The sequence below is a fragment of the Myodes glareolus genome, chromosome X (assembly GCF_982192425.1).
Source record: "Myodes glareolus chromosome X, mMyoGla1.1, whole genome shotgun sequence".
NCBI classification, from domain to species: Eukaryota; Metazoa; Chordata; class Mammalia; order Rodentia; family Cricetidae; genus Myodes; species Myodes glareolus.
The window spans coordinates 129,689,368-129,710,179 of NC_142053.1; the positions used below are offsets into that span (position 1 = coordinate 129,689,368).

The 20,812-nt window shown below is 39.7% G+C and overlaps 1 long non-coding RNA gene and 1 pseudogene across 1 annotated transcript; both read left to right on the forward strand.

The window, feature by feature from the left end:
* The first annotated feature begins 6,790 nt into the window (after positions 1–6,790).
* Positions 6,791–8,587, forward strand: LOC125417956 (RING finger protein 11 pseudogene; annotated as a pseudogene).
* Positions 8,588–18,594: 10,007 nt separating this feature from the next.
* Positions 18,595–20,071, forward strand: LOC125417788 (uncharacterized). The gene is made up of 3 exons (XR_007237239.3): positions 18,595–18,694; positions 19,341–19,469; positions 19,551–20,071. It is a non-coding gene; the product is annotated as an uncharacterized LOC125417788 (long non-coding RNA).
* The last annotated feature ends 741 nt before the right edge of the window (positions 20,072–20,812 follow it).

The following is a 20,812-nucleotide window of genomic DNA, read 5'->3' on the forward strand; positions in this document are numbered from 1 at the left end:
AATGCTATTAATCAAAAATTCTTCAATTTAACCTCAGGCAGGATTTTTCTTTAGACAATGGCAGAAAGCAGCCTCACCCTTCACCATCACAAGAACAGGCTCTAGGCCACTAACTAACGTTCTTCTCCTCTGAAACTTATTGAGCCAGGCAACCACAGTTATAATCTTCCTCAACACTGTCTTTCATATTCCTACTAGTATGGCCCATTAAGACCCACAAAAAGCATTCAAATGTTTTCCTAATACAAAGTCCCCAAGTCCACATTAAATCCATAGGCAGCCTGGTCAGTTCTGTCACAGTAAAACTCCACAGTCCTAATACTAATTTCTATCTTTTTTTCAAAGTTTATTAAATTACAAAAGTTTCCATTTCCGCACCTCCTCCCAACACCCTCCCACTCCACCCACTCCCTCTCCTCCTCCCTCTCCATCCCTAAGAGCAGTCAGGGTTTCCTGCCCTGTGGGAAGTTCAAGTTCCTCCCCCCTTCCTCCAGGTCCAGGAAGGTGAGTATCCAAACAGACTGGATCCCAAAAATCCAGTATATGCAGAGGAAACAGAAGGAAAGAGAACGTGAGCAAAGAAGGCAAGACCAGAGGGAACCTTCATCCGACGATGGATGGCGATACAGACGGAGACTCACATTGGAGCACCGGACTGAGCCCCCCAAGGTCCAAATTAGGAGCAGAAGGAGGAAGAACATGAAAAAAACTCAGGACCGCGAGGGGTGCGATCACCCACTGATACAAAGGGACTGATCTAATGAGAGTTCACCAAGGCCAGTTGGACTGGGACTGAACGAGTACTAATTTCTATCTTAATTAGGGTTTCTATTGCTGTGATTGAAATTACCTGGCACAAGTGAGAGGGAAACACGGAACACGTAACAAACCCATATAGGAGTTTATTAGAGGGAGTTGTGCACAGGCCTGGGAAGTCAGTGTGCAAAGAGAAGGAGGAAGATGGCATGCAGTTTTTAAAAGTTGCCTAGCACATTCACACAGGGGGTTGATGTGACTATGTCATAGGCAGATAATGGGCTCACACATGTGCACAAGGGCTTAGCTGAGTCATATGTGGATGCTGCAACTACATATACATGTGAGGGCTTAGCTGAGTCATCGATGGATAAGGTGATTCATGCATGCAAACAAGGGGCTTAGCTGAGTCATAGAGGATCATGTAAGGCCCTTTAACATCCCCAGGGACCACTAGGCACTTTTGCCTGAGGGCTTGTTTGCACCTGCATGACCCCTAGAACCTGGAAGTATCAGCCTTATGTGATTGAAATCATTACATTTTACCTTTATGTTTATTATAACAATTTGGGGAGGTTGGGGTCTTTAATGGATGGGAATGGGGCGTCGCCTCTCATAACTGCTTCCCTCTGATTTTGTGGATGTCAGGGAGTTGAGATGCTTGACCACGTCCTGGGGTGACTGATTACTTTTGTGTTTTTCTGGGCTCTATGGAACTAGCTAGCTGACAGCTTGGACCTCACAAGATGCTAGAAAGGCAGAAAATTATATCTGGAAAAAATTTTAGATCCTGGTGATTAAGGGAGGAGAGTCACAAGATGAAAGATAGAGGGGTTTTGGGGGTGGAGGAGGAAATTTCCCAGGGGTTCCTGAGACTAGGAATGATAAGGGAAGAATAAAGTGATACTTATTCTGGGCAAGTCTGGTCCATTTACGTAGGTCCAATTGGTTCCCTGGAGCTTATGAAAAAATGTTTGAAAAGAAATTAATTTTAGACATATTAAAAGCTTATGATAACTATGATATAATGTTGGAATGTTAGACAGTGGGGAGAAGGGAAGAAAGGAAGGGGGAATTATTGGAAAGGGGAATTATTAGATTCCTTAATGTTTTATCTGAAGCAAATCTTAAGGCACTTGTTCTCTTTAGCATTATGGTATTACCTTAAGTTAATAGGTTTTACATAAACCTATTATGTTAAAGTCTGTTTTGGGAGTTTGGGGAGTTTGGAGTTGTGAATGTCAGCTCCAAACTCATTATTGTTTCTTACCACCTGGATTTTTGGCAGTCCTTGTACCTCCAGCTCTGTGTTTAATGATGGTCCCCGTAATAACATCCGAGTAGTTAACTGGAAATTTCAGCATGACATTGCAGATATAGAGAAGTTGGTTAAAGAGATAAGAGAAAGAGGAAGAGGGAGAGTATATGGAGTTTTGGCACAGGAGAGTTGAGTAGGGTGATGAGACTTTTATTTTTCTGAAACTAGAGAAGGAGTAGCTGATCTTGGTGCCCTCTGGAACTTAAGGGAGCAGGGCCCTGTTTGAGTTACCGTATATGAGGGAGTACCTTGAACTGGAAGAGTAAAAGGTTTAAGGTTGGACCGGTGAATCCAATGAGGAAGTCCCTCGAGCTTGGCAGCTGTGAGAGTTACAAGACTTACTTTAAAGGGACCCTGCCATTTAAGGGAAAGGGGTGAGGGGCATTGGTCTTGTGGAGAGAGTAGTACCTGATCCCCTATTTTAATCAGCAGTGGTAATGAATTGGCACATGGTTGAAGTAATACATAGTTGGTATAATCCCATAATAGGGAATGAAGATGGGATAACAGCAGAGTAAGCAGGTGATCAGGAAGGGGAGAGGCCAGGGGTTAAAACTGGCCGCCCATACATGAGTTTAAAGGGCAAGATGGGAAGGGGGCTTTTGGGGAGAGCCCTAAGCCTAAAAAGGGCCAGAGGCAAAAGTTTTACCCAGTCGAGGTGAAGCTCCTGTAACATATTAACAAGAACACTTTTTAAGGAGCGGTTAGTTTGTTCTACCTTCCCTGAAGACTGAGCGTGGGATATGAAAATGTCAGGGAATGTTAAGAGCCTTAGACAAAGTTTGAGAAATCTGGTAAGTAAACTCTGGGTCATTATCAGACTGAAGAGAGGTTGGGATTCCAAACAGGGGAATAATTTCTCAGAGAAGAACATTCGGAAGTGTCTGGGCCCTCTTGTTAGTAGTGGGAAATGCTTCAATCCACCCAGAAATGCTGTCCACCAAAACCAGGAGATAATTAACTCTTCTGACTGTGGGTATATGAGTAAAATCCAGCTGCCAGTTTCTGGAAGGGAGCCCCTGGTCTGGTGGTGAGTGGGAAAAGGGAAGCTACGATATTTGCTCTTGGGATCTGACTTTTGACAGATTTTACAAGAGGCAGTGATAGCTTTTAAGAACTCTAAGTCCGGTTAGAGGTAAGTCTTAACAAAATGAAATAGATCTTTGCTACTAAAATGAAAGAGCTGATGTAGGTAGGACAGAATTTGCCAGGTATCAGTGGGTGTTTGTGAGAATGTGGGCTGTACTGTATGAACCCCCTGAGGTGACTGGGGTGGGTTTGGGCTCTAGAATGCTGCTGTTCTGGTTGTTTGGTCAGCCCAATTATTTTCCTTGGAAATAATGGAACTGTCAGTCTGATGAGAACCCTTCTTCTCAAGTGCCCCAGCTACTTTCATGAATTATTTCTATTTGCAGCCAACCAAGTTTAATTACATTTTCATGGATGGGAGGCAATTTAATAAGGCAAGGATCTTATACCAGTGGCTACAACACTAAAGAAAATGATAATCCCTTCCACAACAACAGTTAAACTACCAATAGTTAACTGTCAGGGAGAGGTGGAGGCATCTTTTTCCCTTTTCCATCCATGAAGAAATATTATTGCAGCTGGTTTTATATAGGTCTTGTGGAGATAACCACAAGTGAGTTAATGAGTGCAATGGTTTTCTGGTATTTAGAAGACAGTGTTTTGCTACATATATTCCCACCCTCTCACTTATCTATTTTCATTCTCCTTTATGTATGTTCCCTGATCATTGGAGGAGATGATGTAAGCTAAACACTCCACCATCGATTATTATTGGCATTTTGTCCAGTAATGGATTTTTGCTCATTGAAGATGTTTCTCTGATGAAGTAGGAAATACTCAAAGAATACACAAAGGAAACATTTTAAGATATTAATATAAGGGCTGAAAAGATGGTTAAGAGCACTGGCTGTTCTTCCAGGGGTCTTGAGTACAATTCTCAGCAATTACATGGTGACTCACAACCATCTATAACGAGATCTGGTGCCCTTTCCTGACCTGCAGGAATGCATGCATGCAGAACACTATACATGATAAATAAATAAATAAATATTTTTTAAAAGATATTAATGTCAGTAATAAAACCAACAACCAAATGTCATTAAATTGAACTAATACTTATCTAGATGACAAAGGGAATAATCAATATGATGAAGAGACTGCATACAGAATACAATAAAAATATCTATCAGGAAATAATTCATCAAAAAGCATATAAAATATATAGACGATAACTAAATGAGTCATTATTATTATTACCCCAAAATGAACTATGAACTATCTATGAACTAGCTATTATGAATGTGCAGCAAGAAACCTGGGTATGCAGTTGTATCTATTGTATGAGGTCTTCGATTCATCTAGAAATATATACATGGGGTGATGTAGCTGTAATATATAGTAGTTCTATTTTAGTCTGTTGAGTGACCTATATATTGATATCCATTGTGGCTACACTAGAAGTCCCATCGGCAGTATATAGAGATTCTTATGTAACACCAACCCAACATTTTTAGCAACACTTGATGTTTTTTGACTTTCTTTCTGGAAGCCATTCTAAGTTATATGAGATTGAGTCTCAAGTCGTGTCCAACAACAGATGAATGGGTTAAAAATATAGTACACACACACACACAATGATATCATATCATAGAAACAAAATCTCAGGCTTTCTTTCATGTGGAGGCGGGAATCAGTTTAGATGAGGCTTCGGTTCTCACATAGTATACTTCTGATGCTCTGCTTACTGAAAAAGTGTGTAAAAGTTCTTTCAGCATCTGAGTTTTCCATTTTGAAAGACATTTTCAAAGTGGATAAAACAACAATTTTTGCCTACCTGTATTCTGCTTACTGGAAATTTGCTTAAAATATAATTTGTAGGAATGGGAAATAGTGGGAACAACAAGGAAGAGATAAGGGAAAATAAAAGAAAGCAGGAAAAGAGGAGATGAATAGGAATACAATATACTGATATATATGTATAAAAATATTGTAATAAAACCAATTATTTTGTGTGTTAACTTAAAAATTAATAAAAACAAAAAGTAAATAAGAGAGCATGATAAATAAATCTCTAATTTTACATTAATACTAAATAAGTTATATTTTATGTAAAAAAATTCTATAGACAAAGGGAATGATTACATAATTTTAAAAAGACTTCTCCAGGAAGTGAGACTATTGTCAACATGTGTTCAATATCTCTTCAATAGACAACAGAGGTTCAAAATATGTGATAAAAATTCATGAGTAATAGAAAGTTGAAATAGAAAATTACACAATTATGAATGGGAACCTCAACACATCTCTTCCAGTATGTAATAGAACAGATATGGTGTGGGATGTACTTCTGTATATGTGTTTCTTTTATTGGTTGATGAATAAGATGAATAAAGCTGTTTTGGCCAATGAATTAACACAGTAAAGGTAGGTGGGGAAATCCAAACAAAGATTGATAGATAGATAGATTGATAGATAGATAGATAGATAGATAGATAGATAGAGTAGGTAGAGTCGAGGAGACATCATATGGTCACTGAAGGAGAAAGGTGGCAGAATATTTCTGGTAAGTCACAGCCTCATGATGATATATAGATTAATCGAAAAGGGTTAATATAGGATGTAAGAGCTAGCTACGAATATATCTAAGCCATTGGTCAAACAGTGTTGTAATTGATATAGTTTCTGTGTGATTATTAGGGTCTGGGCAACTGAGAAATAAAAGCATAGTCTCTGTTCACACAGATATTTGGAAATTATGATGAATAATTCAACAAACTAAAACAACTAAACAAAGAAGAAACGTATAATTTGATAGTAGTTTAATTATTAAGTAATTTGAAATTGTAGTTTAAATTTTTTGGAAATAAAATACTGCAACACTAATTATTTCACTGTTCAGTTTTGTGAAATACTTGAAGAAATCATGCCAATTTTATACAGTGTCTTCCATAAAAAGGAGAAATATTTTAAGTTCTTTTCAAATCTAGCACGACTTTGCACATGAGAAAAAGTACACTAATAGAAACTATAGAATGATACATAACATGAAAATAGGCACAGTCAACAAACAATAGCAAATTTAATCCATAAACAAAACAATGCAGAAAAAGTGAAGAGTATTGTTGGAAGATTTTACTGACACAATATTAAAAACTAAATTTATGCAGTCTTTGTCATTGTAAGAGAAGAATACCAAAATAATTTCAATGACACAGTAAAAATTTTTTGAGAAATTCATAGCCATTTATGATTACAAATTCAAGGCATCTTCCTCAACTTTCTAAAACAGACTTGTCAAAAATGTAAAAAGACGGCCGCCGCCGCCCTAAGGCGGATTAGGATGAGGCCTGGGCCTTGGCTCCAGCGTTGGCAGGGGCAACAGCAGCTGAAGCAGCAGCTGAGGCAGCCGCGACGGTCACGCCCCCCCCCCTCCTGACCTGGATTAGGCCCAGCAGCCCCATGGCCGCCGCCCCCCCGCGGGGGGCGGGGTGGGGGAAGCGCTCCTTCTACCCGCCCCCGCCCCCCTCAGGCTCCAGGCAGGACCCCGGCGCAGCCCGCGGCCTAGCCTCGCGCTCCCTGCCCCGTGGGCTGGCATGAGCGGCCCCTCGACGGCGCCAGGGCGCGGGGGAGCCGCCGCCTGAGCCCCCTGGCCTGCCGCTGAGTGTGCGAGAGACCGGGTCCTAGCTTTCTTCCTCCCCCAGATCTCACGCACACACCCCAGCCCCGGAAGATGGGGAACTGCCTCAAATCCCCGACCTCGGATGACGTCTCCCTGCTTCACGAGTCTCAGTCGGACCTGGCTAGCTTTGGCGAGGGGAGGGAGCCAGATCCGGAGCCGCCGCCGCCATATCAGGAACAAGTTCCCGTTCCTGTCTATCATTCAACACCTAGCCAGACTCGGCTAGCAACTCAACTGACTAAAGAGGAACAAATTAGAATAGCTCAAAGAATAGGCCTTATACAGCATCTGCCTAAAGGAGTTTATGACCCTGGAAGAGACGGATCAGAAAAAAAGATCCGAGAGTGTGTGATCTGTATGATGGACTTTGTTTATGGGGACCCAATTCGATTTCTGCCGTGCATGCACATCTATCACCTGAACTGTATAGATGACTGGTTGATGAGATCCTTCACGTGCCCCTCCTGCATGGAGTCAGTTGATGCAGCACTGCTTTCATCCTATGAGACTAATTGAGCCAGGGTCTCTCGTCTCACTTTAAGTGAACCATCACTTTTGGTGGTTTTGATTTTTTGTCACTGAGCCCAAAGAGCCAGGGATTAGGAATTAAGATCATGCACAAAAGTTACCTAAAAATTCTTGGATGGCTGCAGATGTTGAGGAAAGTATGTGATATTTTAGAAACTTACGGGGGAAAGTAGGATGGATCGTATTTTTATGTAAAGCCTTGACCCAGTGTTTATAAATGTTATTAGACCTTGTTCTTGCTCCACTACATAGGAATTGTGTAAAGTGTAACAGCAATTGTACATGTTTAAATTGTGTGTGTTGAAGATTAGGAAAAAGATAGCTGTTATTTTTCCTAAATGAGATAAGTTTGTTCTCCCTTCCACCCAAATTCTTTTATGAAGAGTTATTGGCATTTGGGTCAAGGTTTTATTAAAAGCTACATTTTATAACACTGACACAAAAAAGTAGTTTTAAGCTTGTTTGCACAGTTCTTTTTTTCCATTGGAAATGGAATTCATTGCCTTGGGTCTTTTTAAATAGTGTATTATTATCGTTGGGGCTGGCTCTATGCTTGAAAACCAGTTTATTTATAACCTGTTGTAAGTGCTATATTCTGTTTGCAGTTAGGAAATGCAGAATTCAAAGTGATCTCCTAGCTTGTAAGCGAACTGAGATGCACTGTCCCTTTTCTATTACAAATGAGCTAATGTGTCAGGAAACCAGCGCAAGCAGAGTGGATTTGATATCCTCTTCCTTGTGTGTCTTATCTTACTGTTTTGGTTGTTAATATGGTAATAATTGAAATTCAAGTTGAAATTTAAATATTAATATTTCTGATTTATTGAGCTTTGAACTATGCCACCATGCTTATGTAAAAATGAAGGTGGCACCATGCTGAAACTTCACAAGAAGTAGTTTTTCAGCTCTTATCAGTTTTGATTCTCTTTCCTGTGACCTCTTTCCGGGCTGTCTGGAACCATAGCAAAAGGATACTGCATCTCTTGTTACTGTAGTGCCGAGGTTATTGAAGTTACAGAAACACATCCCGTCTGTTTCTTAGAAAGGTGTCTGTTAAGTCTTGCTAGGTGACTGACAAGAAAAGTAAATGTGTTTCATGTTTCGCACACCAATGCAGCCGGATTTGTATAACCATATGACTTCATAGTTGTGATCTCAAAGGAACTTCTTTCCTTTTTCTTGCAATTAATGTAAGAATACTCTAAGTCTCTAAACTTCTGAAATGTTAGAGGTAGAGATGGTCTAGTAAAGATGTAATGGTTATTCATTTAAATAAATGTAAAAAGACAAATCATGAATACATGTCATCAGAGAGGACACCTGAATAGGACATAAAGACATGACAATGTGATCAATGTCATTAATCATTATAAAAATGAATATTGTAACCATGATGATTTTGTATCTCTAAATACACTGTGTTACACATATTAAAATCATCAAATTTGGAATGTACAATGGTAAAGTTGCCTAAGAAAAAAGTCTGGCCATTATTTTTTTTTCAGAAAAAAGTCTGGCCATTATTTTTTTTTCAGAAAATTTTTTATTTTTATTAAAAATCCCTACCTCCTCCCATTTCACTTCCCCTCCCCCTACTCCCCCTACCCCCTACTCCCACTTCCTCCATTCCCCCTCCCCCTCACTCTCCAATCCAAGGGCAGTAAGGGTTCCCTGCCCTGTGGGAAGTCCAAGGTCCTCCCTCCTCCATCCAGGTCTAGGAAGGTGAGCTTCCAAACAGACTAGGCTCCCACAAAGCCAATCCATGCAGTAGAATCAAAACCCAATGCCATTGTCCTTGACTTCTCAGTCAGCTCTCATTGTCAGCCATGTTCAGAGAGTCCGGTTTGATCACATGCTCCATCAGTCCCAGTCCAGCTGGCCTTGGTGAGATCCTAGTAGATCAGTCCCACTGTCTCAGTGGGTGGGCTCACCCCTTGCAGTCCTGACTTCCTTGCTCATGTTCCCCCTCCTTCTGCTCCTCATTTGGACCTTGGGAGCTCAGTCCAGTGCTACAGTGTGGGTCTCTGTCTCTATCTCCATCCATTGCCAGGTGAAGGTTCTATGGTGATATGCAAGATATTCATCAGTGTGACTATAGGATAGGGCCAGTTCAGGCACCCACTCCTCAGCAGTCCAAGGAACAAGCTGGGGACATATCCTTGGACACCTGGGAACACCTCTAGAGTCAAGTCTCTTGCCAACCCTAAAATAGCTCCCTTACTTAAAGATATCTACTTCCCTGCTCCCATATCTACCATTCCTCCATCCCAACCACCCCATTCCCCCAAGCTCGTCCCATTCTCCCCTTCTCCCTTCTCTCCCCCCCTCTCCCCTTACTCCTACCCCACCCCCACCCCCAATCTCCCAATTTTTGCCTGGCAATCTTATCTACTTCCAATATCCAAGAGGATACAGTATGTTTTTCTTTGAGTTCACCTTATTTAGTTTCTCGAGGATCATGAATTACAGGTTCAATGTCCTTTAATCATGGCTAGAATCCACTAATGAGTGAGTACATACCATATTCATCTTTTGGGGGCTGGGTCACCTCACTCAGGATACTGTTTTCTATTTCCATGCATTTGCATGCAAAATTCAAGATGTCATTGTTTTTTACTGCTGAGTAGTATTCTAATGTGTATATATTCCACACTTTCTTTATCCATTCTTCCATTGAGGGGCATCATTATTTATAAAGCAAAATACTTAGTTTTTGTGTGGCTAAACAGTGATATTACTGGGAATTGACTCTTTGTTTTTGGTGTTTTAATATAGGTTCTCCCTATGTAACCAATACTGGTGTCAAACTCACAGTCACCTTTGTTAGTCTTATTTCCCCCTCTTCTTTTTTTGATTATTTATTTATTCATTCATTCATTCATTTTTATTATTTACTTATCATTAATTTACAGAGAATTGTTTCACTACACCAATTTTCAAACAAAATTTGTTTTCCTTTTTCTCCAATTCTTCCCTATTCCTCCTCCTCCTCACATTTAGTAGCCTCCTTTCTGCTTTTCAGTTCTTTGGTCTTCTGCTCCCCTTCTCAGCACATCATATTCATCTCCTATGGTCTTCTATCTAATCTTATAGTCTGTATCCACTATTACAACACCTTATTTATATACACACGAGCATTTAAAGTTGGGCGATGTGTATGAGAGAGAACATTTATCTTTCTGAGCGTGGGTCACCTCAAATACTTTCCAGTTGTACCAATTTCCCTGAAATTTTCATGATTTTATGTTTCTTAAAGGCCGGGTAAAATCCTATTGTGTATTGGGCCACATTTTCATTTTCCATTCATCTGATGGCGACCATCTGAGGGTGGGCATCTAGGCTGGTTCTATTCTCTTTCTACTGTGAATAATGAAGCAATAAACATGGATGTGCAAGTACCTCTGTGGTAAGTCATAGAGTCCTTTGCATATATTCCAAGGAGTAGTATAGCTGGGTCATGTAATACTTTTAATTTTTTGAGGAAATGCCACAATGTTTGCCGGAGTGCTTGCCTCTGCCTCTTGAATGCTGGGATTACAGATATTTGTTGCCACTTCCCCTAGGCATTTACTCTGGAAGCAGGAAGACTTGTGTTCTCTGAAAGCTGTTTTATGAATGTTCAATACATCTTTATTCACGATGACTTAAAAATGAAAATAACCTAAATATCTTTCAACAGATGACTGAGTACACAACTTATGATAATTCACAAATGCAGCATTATTCAGCAATAATAAAGATGAAACAACAATCAAGTGAAATTCACTGAGTGAAAAACAAGTTCAATTTCAAAATATCTATAATTCCTTTATATAACATTGCCTAGATAAGAGAAACTTACACAGATGGAGCACGAACACTTATTTCCAGGGGTCAAGGAAGTTCTTAATATTTTGGGTATAAGAGATAGTTTGGAATACTTCTGTGTGCTGATTCTGGTGATGTCTGTGTGAAATGAAACATGATAAAACTGCAGAGAACTACAAAACAAAAAGAAAAAGACCAGCTATGAGTATAAGTAAAAGATGGTTAGATTTAAAGCATGCTTATCATTTAACTAATAATATCACACCCATGTCCATAATCAAGATTTGATAAACTTGTGTCTACATAAAATGTTGTCACTGAGGAAATCTGGGTAAATGATACTTCTATTTTTTTATTTTTTATTTTTTTAGACTTGTTTATTCAAGTATCCGAAAACACTCTTTCCACTTCCTCGCCTCCTCCCAATACCCTCCCTCTCCAACCACTCCCTCTCCTCCTCCCTCACCGTTCCCAAGAGCAGTCAGGGTTTCCTGCCCTGTGGGAAATCCAAGTTCCTTCCCCCTCCCTCCAGGTCCAGGAAGGTGAGCATCCAAACAGGCCAGGATCCCAAAAAGCCAGTCCATGCAGACTAAACAAGACCCAGTGCCATTGTCAATGGCTTCTCAGTCTTCATTTGGACCTTGGGGGCTCAGTCAGCCCCCATGTCAACCACATTCAGAGAATCCAGTTTGATCACATGCTCGTTCAGTCCCGGTCCAGCTGGCCTTGGTGAGCTCTCATTCGATCAGTCCCCTTGTATCAGTGGGTGAGCGCACCCTTCACAGTCCTGACTTCCAGTACTCCAATGTGGGTCTCTGTCTCTATCTCCATCCATCCTCGGATGAAGGCCCCCTCTGATTTTGCTTTCCTTGCTCATGATCTCCCTCCCTTTGTTTCTCATTTGGACCTAGGGAGTTAAGTCCAGTGTTCCAATATGTGTCTCTGTCTCTATCTCCATCCTTCGCCATATGAAGGTTCTGTGGTGACATGCAAAATATTCATCAGTATGGTTATGGGTCAAGGCCAGTTCAGGCACACACTCCTCTGCTGCCCAGAGTACAATCTGGGGACCTCTCCTTGGGCCTGGGAACCCCTCTAGAATCAAGTCTCTTGCAAACCCTAAAATGGCTCCCTTATTTGAGATATAAACTTCCCTGCTCCCATAACCAACCTACCTCCCTCCCCCCTCCCATTCCCCCAAGCCATCCCCAATCCTCCCCCTCTCCCCTCTCCCTAACCATCTCTCCTTACTTCCACCTCCTCACCCCCTGTGCACCCAAATTTGCCAGGCAATCTTGCCTACTTCTAATATCCAGGAGGATAACTATATGATTTTCTTCAGGTTTACCTTCTTATTTAGCTTCTCTAGGATCACAAATTATAGACTCAAAGGCCTTTAACTATGGCTAGAATCCACTTATGAGTGAGTACATACCATATTCTGCTTTTTGGGTCTGGGTTACCTCACTCAGTAAAGCGTTTTCTATGTCCATCCATTTGCATGCAAAATTCAAGATGTCATTGTTTTTTACCACTCAATAAAAGTCTAATGTGTATATGTTCCACACATTTTTTAACCATTCTTCTATTGAGGGGCACCTAGGCTGTTTCCAGGTTCTGGCTATTACAAATAGTGCTGCTATGAACATAGTTGAACAAATACTTTTGTAGTATGATAGGGCATCTCTTGGGTATATTCCCAAGAGTGGAATTGCTGGGTCCTGAGGGAGGTTGACTCCCAGTTTCCTGAGAAACCTCCACACTGATTTCCACAGTGGCTGCACAAGTTTGCATTCCCACCAACAATGGATGAGTGTTCCCCTCACTCCACATCCTCTCCAGCATAGTCTATCATTGGTGTTTTTGAGTTTAGCTATTCTGACAGGTGTAAGATGGTATCTCAAAGTGGTTTTGATTTGCATTTCCCTGATCTCTAAGGAGGTTGAGCATTTCTTTAAGTGTCTTCTGGCCATTCGAAGTTCATCTGTTGTGAATTCTCTGTTCAGTTCAGTACCCCATTTTTTAATTGGGTTAATTAGAGTTTTAGTGTCTAGTTTCTTGAGTTCTTTGTATATTTTGGAGATCAGACCTTTGTCTGATGAGGGGTTGGTGAAGATCTTCTCCCAGTAGCAAGGTAGCCTTTTTGTCTTACTGACAGTGTCCTTTGCTTTGCAGAAGCTTCTCAGTTTCAGTAGATCCCATTTATTCATTGTTTCTCTTATTGTCTGTGCTACTGGGGTTCTGCTTAGGAACTGGTCTCCTGTGCCTATATCTTGTATACTACTTCCCACTTTCTCTTCTATCAGGTTCAAAGTGGACAGATTAATGTTGATGTCTTTAATCCATTTGGACTTGAGTTTTGTGCATGGTGATAGATATGGATCTACTTTCATTCTTCTACAGGTTGACATCCAGATATGCCAGCACCATTTGTTAAAGATGCTTTCCTTCTTCCATTGTATACCTTTAGCTCCCTTGTCGAAAATTAGGTGTTCATAGGTTTGTGGGTTAGTATCCAGGTCTTCTATTCGATTCCATAGGTCGACTTCTCTGTTGTTATGCCAATACCAAGCTGTTTTCAATACCGTTGCTCTGTAATAGAGTTTGAAGTCAGGGATGGTTATACCTCCAGAAGTTCCTTTATTGTATAAGATTGTTTTGGCTATCCTGGGTTTTTTGTTTTGCCATATAAACTTGATTATTGTTCTCTCAAGGTCTGTGAAGAAGTTTGATGGGATTTTGATGGGGATTGCATTGAATCTACAGATTGCTTTTGGTAGAATTGTCATTTTTACTATGTTGATTCTCCCAATCCAAGAGCAGGGGAGGTCTTTCCATTTTCTGGTATCCTTCTCAATTTCTTTCTTCAAAGACTTAAAGTTCTTGTCAAATGAGTCTTTCACTTCCTTGGTTAGAGTAACCCCAAGATATTTTATGCTATTTGTGGCTATCGTAAAAGGTGATGTTTCTCTGATTTCCCTCTCTGCTTCTTTATCCTTTGTGTATAGGAGGGCAATTGATTTTTTTGGAGTTGATCTTGTATCCTGCCACATTACTAAAGATGTTTATCAGCTGTAGGAGTTCTTTGGTAGAGATTTTGGGGTTGCTTATGTACACTATCATATCGTCAGCAAATAAGGAAAGTTTAACTTCATCCTTTCCAATTCGAATCCCCTTGATCTCCTTATGTTGTCTTATTGCTATTGCTAGAACTTCAAGCATTATATTGAAGAGGTATGGAGAGAGTGGACAGCCTTGTCATGTTCCTGATTTTAGTGGAAAGGCTTTGAGTTTCTCTCCATTCAATTTGATGTTAGCTGTCGGCTTGCTTTATATTGCCTTTATTATATTTAGGTATGATCACTGTATCCCCAGTCTCTCCAACACCTTTATCATAAATGGGTGTTGAATTTTGTCAAATGGTTTTTCAGCATCCAATGAAATGATCATATGGGTTTTTTCTTTCAGTTTATTTATATGATGGATTACATTGGTAGATTTGCGTAAGTTGAACCAGCCCTGCATCTCTGGGATGAAGCCTACTTGATCATAATGGATAATTTTTCTAATGTGTTCTTGGATTCGGTTTGCCAGGATTTTATTGAGATTTTTGCGTCGATGTTCATGAGTGAGATTGGCCTGTAATTCTCTTTCTTGGTTGTGTCTTTGTGTGGTTTTGGTATCAGGGTAACTGTAGCTTCATAAAAGGAGTTAGGCAATGATTCTTCTGTTTCTATATTGTGGAATACATTAAGGAGTATAGGTATTAGCTCTTCCTGGAAGTTCTGGTAGAATTCTGCTTTGAAACCATCTGGTCCTGGGCTTTTTCTGGTAGGGAGATTTTTGATAACATCTTCTGATTCTTAGCGACTGACAGGTCTATTTAGATTGTTCACCTGGTCTTGGTTCAACTTTGGTATATGGTAAAAAAATGTCCATTTCTTTTACATTTTCCAACTTTGTGGCAAATAAACTTCCGTAGTAAGATCTAATGATTCTCTGAATTTCCTCTGTGTCTGTGGTTATGTCCCCCTATTCATTTTTGATCTTATTAATTTGCATGTTCTCTCTCTGCCGTTTGGTTAGTTTGGATAGGGGTTTGTCAATCTTGTTGATTTTCTCCAAGAACCAGCTTTTTGTTTCATTGATTCTTTGGATTGTTTTCTGTGTTTCTATTTTGTTGATTTCAGCCCTCAGTTTGATTATTTCCAGTCTTCTACTCCTCCTGGGTGAATCAGCTTCTTTTTTTTCTAGAGCTTTCAAGTGTGCTGTTAAGTCTCCAATGTGTGCTTTCTCCGTTTTCTTTAATTGGGCACTTAGTGCTATGAACTTTCCTCTTAGCACTGCTTTCATAGTGTCCCATAGGTTTGAGTATGTTGTGTCTTTATTTTCATTAAATTCAAGGAAGTCTTTAATTTCTTTCTTTATTTCTTCCTTGACCCAGGGGTGATTTAGTAGTTGACTGTTCAACTTCCATGAGTTTGTTGGCTTCCTGGGGGTAGCATTGTTGTTGAATTCTAACTTTAATCCATGGTGGTCTGACAAGACAGAAGTGGTTACTAATATTTTTTATCTGTGGAAGTTTGCTTTGTTACCAAGTATGTGAACAATTTTTGAGAAGGTTCCATGGGCTGCAGAGAAGAAGGTATTTTCTTTCCTATATGGGTGGAATGTTCTATAGATATCTGTTAAGTCCATTTGATTCAATACCTCCAATAATTCTGTTATTTCTCTGTTTGGTTTCTGTCTGATTGATGTGTCCTTGGTGAGAGAGGTGTGTTGAAGTCTCCTACTATTAGTGTGTGTGGTTTGATGACTGCCTTGAGTTCTAGAAGTGTTTCTTTTACATAAGTGGGGGCCTTTATATTAGGGGCGTAGATATTCAGGATTGAGACTTCCTCCTGATGAATTGTTCCTGTTATGAGTATGAAATGTCCATCTCTATCTCTTCTGATAGATTTTAGTTTGAAGTCAATTTTGTTAGATATTAGAATGGCCACACCCACTTGTTTCTTAGGTCCATTTGCTTGGAAAACCTTTTCCCAGCCCTTTACTCTGAGTAAATGTCTGTCTTTGTGGCTGAGGTGTGTTTCTTGTAAACAGCAGAATGTTGGATTCTGTTTTCGTATCCAGTCTCTAAGTCTGTCCCTTTTTATAGGTGAATTGAGTCCATTGATATTAAGTGATATTAATGACCAGTGATTGTTGACTCCGTTTATTATTATTATTCTTTTTGGGGGGGTAGTAGAGTGTATGTTTTTCCCTTCTTTGAGTTGTGCTTGTGAAGGGTCACTAGATGTCTAAGTTATTGTAGGCGGTGTTGGGAATGTTGGAATCCTTGGGTTGTGATTTGCCTTCTAATACTTTCTGTAAGGCTGGATTTGTAGCTACGTATTGTTTAAATTTGTTCTTATCCTGTAATATTTTGTTTTCTCCGTTGATAGTGAATGATAGCTTGGCTGGTTATAGTAGTCTGGACCTGCATCCATGGTCCCTTTGTTTCTGCAGTACCTCTATCCAATATCTTCTGGCTTTCATGGTTTCCATACAGAAATCCGGTGTAAGCCTGATAGGTTTACCTTTATAAGTTACTTGACCTTTTTCCTTTGCAGCTCTTAATATTCTTTCTTTAATCTGAATGCTTTGTGTTTTGATTATTATATGGCGAGGGGATTTTTTTTTGATCCAGTCTATTCGGTGTTCTGTATGCTTCTTGAACCTTCATAGGAATATCGTTCTTTAGGTTGGGGAAGTTTTTTTCTATAATTTTGTTGAATATATTTTCTGGACCTTTGATCTGCAATTCTTCTCCTTCTTCTACCCCAATTATCCTTAGATTTGGTTTTTTTTATTGTGTCCCACATTTCCTGAATGTTTTGTGATGAGAATTTGTTGGATTTGCTGTTTTCTTTAGTAAGAGCATTTAATTTCTCTATGGTGTCTTCAGAGTTTAAGATTCTTTCTTCTATCTCTTGTATTCTGTTGGTTATGCTTGTTTCTGAAGTCTCTCTTCGTTTACCTAGATTTTCCATATCCAGCCGGCCCTCTGTTTGTTATTTCTTCATTGACTCCATTTCAGTTTTCAAATCTTGAACTGTTTCCATTACCTGTTCGATTGTTTTTTCTTGGTTTCCCAGAATTTCATTTACGGATTTACTCATTTCTTCAAACTTTTTGGTATATTTCTCTTCCATTTCTTTACTCAGTTCCTCAATGTTTTTGTTATACTTATCTTCCATTTCTTTACGGCAGATTTTCACCTCCTGTTTATGTTCCTCTATTATTTTCATAAAGATCCTCTTGGAGTCGATTTCTTCTATTTCTTCTGGAGTAGGGTGTTCAATTCTTCTAGTTTTGTGCTCCCTTGATTCTGGAGATGTCATGTTGCCTTTCAGGATGTTGGAGGAATTCTTGCATTGGCGCCTGCCTATCTCCTCCTCTCTGGATGAAACTCCTCTGCACTTTCTGGATAGAACTCCTCAACACTCTCTGGATAGGACTCCTCAACACTCTCTGGATAGAACTCCTCAGCACTCTCTGGATAGAGCTCCTCAGCAGTGCTACAGGGCTAGCTGGTCTTCCCAGGACCCAGGAGACAAAAGGGTGGCAGCAGTGGGGGCAGGGAGGGGTCCTGTGGAACACCGAAGTCCCTGCTGCAGAAGCTGAGTGGGGAGGGGCTTTGCTCTCTTCGGGGACAGAGAGCCCAGGCGAGCACCCACTCACCTCTCTGGATAGATTTCCTCAGCACTGCAGCAGGGATAGCTGCTCTTTCCAGGACCCAGGAGACCTATTTTTAAATATTTTTATTGTGTCATTTTAAGTTATCTAAACAGACATAGTTTAAAGAGTTACAAAGATATCCCTTATGTGCATTTTTAAATTATTTAAAGTTTACTGGGATTAAACACTTTTGAATGATGAACTAGATTTGTGAGTCAACATATTTTTATTCTACTTTTTGACCATACCTATAATATGTGAAAAATTAAAATATTTATGGTGTGCATTGAATTATAGACTTTATGTATTGGAACTGTGGATATGTAATCATAAAGGGTTTGTTAAACAAGGAAAGGGCACTTGTGGAAGAGAAATAGGAGAAAGTAATGGAGGGTGAATACAGTCAAAATAAGTGATATATTTAAGCAGAAGCAGTATTATGAAGCCAATTTCTTTGTTCAATAAATATATACTGCTAAAAAATTTTCTTAAGAAATTTTGACACAGCTTTAACAGATGCATATGATAAATGAAATTTTCAAGCCCTGTCAAGCAGTGACAGAAATGGAAATGACTGCAAAGGCTCTGAGGGTTTGTTTTGGTTTTGTTTTGTTTTAGAGATCTGGTCACTTATGAAACAAACAGGTACAAGGTAAACTATTTTTGAAGTCAATCAGTAGGTAGACCACTCAAAGTCAAGTCTCTTAGGAGATTGAAGGATACATTCCATCTGTGTCTTTTAGTTGTCATGGAAACAGGCACAACAAAGCAGCTGCAAAGCTTGTCTCCTAAGCATGTATGGTGACAGAATACCTAGATAAGACCAGAAAGACCTGTTGGAGATCCTAAGTAAATGGGTATGTATATAATGTGGGCCATTTAAAACACAGGGATTCTGATTTTCTAGACCCAATGATTTTTAGCTTGCTAATTTCCCTGGCTTAGTCTTGTCCTTATTCTCATCAGATCTAGTGTCACCCACATTGTAACTCCTATCCACCTTTAATAACAAGTGATTTTCCCTTTTAAATGATTAAGTTATTACCATTGTCTTCCTTCTGTTTATCACCAGTAATAATGTTAGTTAATGTTTAATTACTCATCTATATTACTAACTAAATCCCCAAATCTCTAAAGTATCCATTTTCTGACTTCACATTGATACTTCATTAAAACTTAAGATACACAGTAAATTGACTTCTTTGCACAATAAAGTAATAATTCTAGAAGAATTTCACTATGAAATTCAGATTCCCTTAGTAGTGTGACACTTGATGTCTTTTCCAACCATGTCTTTAGCAATCGCAGTAGGCCACACAGTAGGCCAAAGACATACTCAAACAGAGAAGCATTTTTATAGACAGAAATAAATATTGATCTTTGTGTGTCTGTTATTACTCAAATAAAAATCAGAAATTAAGATCTGTATGGTGATTTCTCTAAGCTAATTTTCACAAAGACATGCATTTTAAAGTGTCATTTATTTGCTTTTTAATCTTACAGGAGATTGAAATCGTCTGGCCCAGATTTCCTTTCTGACTTCCCTGGGAACCAAACTACTTTCTGTGATTTCAAGACTTGATTTTAAATAAACAAGCAACTAAGAAACAAGAGAAAGTTGGGTACCCGTGGGTGAGAAAGTTAAGACAAAAACAAGTGTAACATTACATTCTAATTGTGACTCTGACTGTGTTCAAATTCCTATTTCCTCAGGCTCCTTGAAAACATCGATTCCTCTCCTCTGCCCTGCTTTCAATTCTGCTATGGAAGAGCCAACATCCAAGCTGACAGAAGTCATCTCAGAGCCCACAGTTGAACTGGAAGATGAGCTCAAAAATATCAATCTGTCCAGCCCATTAGAGAAGGCAAAGCCAGGCAAGAGGGTTGAGTGGTCAAGTGACACTATTGATAATGAGCACTTGGGCCGTCGCTCTTCCAAATGTTGCTGTGTTTATGAGAAGCCTCGTGCCTTTGGTGAGAGCTCCTCAGAAAGTGAAAAAGAGGATGATGACAATTGTGCTATACTCTGTGCCTGGGGTCATCACAAGGGAAGACGCCATGTTCTTTCAAGCACTGATGCTAGTACTTCATCTTCAAAGCCTCAAGATCCATCTGAATCCCTTCCTTCTCCCATTAATGACTAAGTGTCATCTTGCTTCTCTTATGCCTGAACCAGACTGAACAGCAATATGTCCATGTTGCTACTCAGGGATTAAATACTGTTGATTCTTGTATGGATGTGTGTGGTATATTTAATCTTTGCCCAATGGGAAAACTGTAACAATAGAGGAAGGCAGAGGGTGAAGCATGGATCACACAGAGAATTTGTGAGTCCTGGTATAGCATAGTTGCTTGTTAACCACACGGAATCAAGGTTCTTCAAGACACATCTGTTTACTTTTTATTCTCAGGTACTTGAATGGTCTGTCTGTACCTATCTCCTTCTGGTTAGTCCATGGTCATCACATTACACTCCACAATTTCCCCAAGTCACCACCTTGTCCACTCTATATTAGCTACTTTTCCCATAGCTGTGTCAAAATAACCAGCAAGAAGCAATTTAAGGAGATTATTTTGACTGACAGTTCTAGGGAATACATTCCATCATAGCAGGGAAGACATGGCAACAGAAATGGAAGAAATAGCTGGGTAGTGGTTGCACATGCTTTTTTAATCCCAGCACTCTGGACACAGAAGCTGTGAGTTTGATGTCAGCCTGGTCTACAAAATGAGTTCCAGAACAGTCAGGGCTATTATAAAGAGAAACCCTGTCTGGTAAAACAAAACAAAACAAGAAATGGAAGAAACAGGAAGATAGCTGGTCACATTGCATCTGCATTTAGGAAAAAAACAGGAAATGAACTCTGATTATCAGTTTCCTTTCTCCTTTTCATTCAGCTGGGTAGTTAGACTAGTTCTCCCACCTCTGCTAATTAAATCAGTTAAACAGAAACGCCCAGAGATTTGTTCTCTCA